This window comes from Capsicum annuum, unplaced genomic scaffold, assembly GCF_002878395.1.
Source record: "Capsicum annuum cultivar UCD-10X-F1 unplaced genomic scaffold, UCD10Xv1.1 ctg16776, whole genome shotgun sequence".
NCBI classification, from domain to species: Eukaryota; Viridiplantae; Streptophyta; class Magnoliopsida; order Solanales; family Solanaceae; genus Capsicum; species Capsicum annuum.
The window spans coordinates 1-1610 of NW_025822383.1; the positions used below are offsets into that span (position 1 = coordinate 1).

Consider the following 1610-nt stretch of genomic DNA (forward strand, 5'->3'; position numbering starts at 1 on the left):
TGGATACTTGCATTTTGTACTCCTGTCAGTTCGTCTAATCTCTCTGCTGCAGAGCTTTCATTCACATCCACAAAACCAAAAAGAAACATGTTCTTATCTAATATACGCTTGACCACAGCAGAGACTACTTTAACCTCTTTGGCCTTTGCCTCAGCAACAACGTTCCTAAGATTCTTTAACTCTCCTGTCAAATGGAATTGAAGAATTATCGTCAACCACAGCAAGATAAATGCATCATAAGCAAGTCAGAGTTACACCATAAACTAAATTGGTAATGCGATGCTAGCAAAATTAGACGACAAAAATACTGGCCAAAGTACTAGTTTCAAACCTCCCACATACCAATATAAAAGGAATCCACAGATATTAATCAGATAGTATACATCCTAACGTGAAACCCAGCCAAAACGCACAAGAAATTTCATATTAATGTAGCATTATAGTCCAATGGTTAGCTGGAGCTTCACTATTGATTTGCTGTTTAGAATCTCTTCTCTGATTGGCACTGCAAGATAAGAAGTTGATGGCGTACGCGCACAAAGAAATACAATTTTTTTTATATCCTTGTAGATCTACAACTGAAGCAATATGAAAAGGATGTCGTAATTCATTTATCACAAGGGTGAGCTACATATCACGAACACCGAATAATGGGTGAACCAATCTGAACTAATGCATATTGGATCTGCGGATGATAGTTCAAAAATTATAATGTTCATTACGGTATTTCTGAAGCTGAAGATGCAACAACTTCTCATAAATATAGAACTGCCAAAAGGTAATTTGTGAAATGAGAGAGACGGAGAGGAGGAGACCATTTGGCATCCAAGGAATATTTCGTAAGAAGTTCTGCTGATTATTGTTCTTTAAATAAAAAACAATCTTCCTTCCAATGAAATTGAAACTACCGCTTAAGAACTTTTCCGCAAAACTATAGTATAAGCTGATATTGTAATTGGTGATCTCAGTAACACCTACTTTTTCATCACCTAGATTTTCATTTTCATCAGTTGTCCAAGAATTCCTTGAATTGTGTGCTTCAAATATTACTATGAATCACTAAGAAAACTGAATAAGGTATTGACCCACCTGTGGTTTCAACTATACAGGTTAATGGCCCAAAGCTAAACCAAGAAAAGGTTTTAACATCATTGAAGCAACAATTGCGGACGCCTAATAGGGGTCAAAATCCATTCACATAACCTACAAAATATAGAAACTTGATAGGCAAGTTACATGTGTGGAGAACTCTCCTAAGGCAACCTAAGTATATAGTATGAGTAACAAAACTATGAAATCAACATCCTCACTAGCGTAATTCACTATACCAATTATCTAGAAGATGATCTAAAGAAAATAAGTGCAAATTTTACTTCATCAGGATTTGATCTAAAGAACTGAATTTGTGTTAAATCAGTTTCCATCAAACATTTTGAAACAGAAAGAGGATCCAGGATGAACGTTTTTTTTCATTAGTTATGCGCTGACGGGATGTTTAATCGCGAATCTAGAAAGTATTCTTGAAGACATACTCTAGACAATGACATCAGAAAACATGAGAGTTGCATCTGGATTTTATGTTAAAAACATGTGGTTAGAACATATTGGAT

The 1610-nt window shown here is 35.3% G+C and overlaps 1 long non-coding RNA gene across 1 annotated transcript; it reads right to left on the reverse strand.

Annotated features, from left to right (window-relative positions):
• Nucleotides 1-12: 12 nt before the first annotated feature.
• Nucleotides 13-1604, reverse strand: LOC124890363. Its single transcript, XR_007049122.1, has 2 exons — nt 343-1604; nt 13-184 (listed from the first exon to the last, which is right to left on the reverse strand). It is a non-coding gene; the product is annotated as an uncharacterized LOC124890363 (long non-coding RNA).
• Nucleotides 1605-1610: the final 6 nt, after the last annotated feature.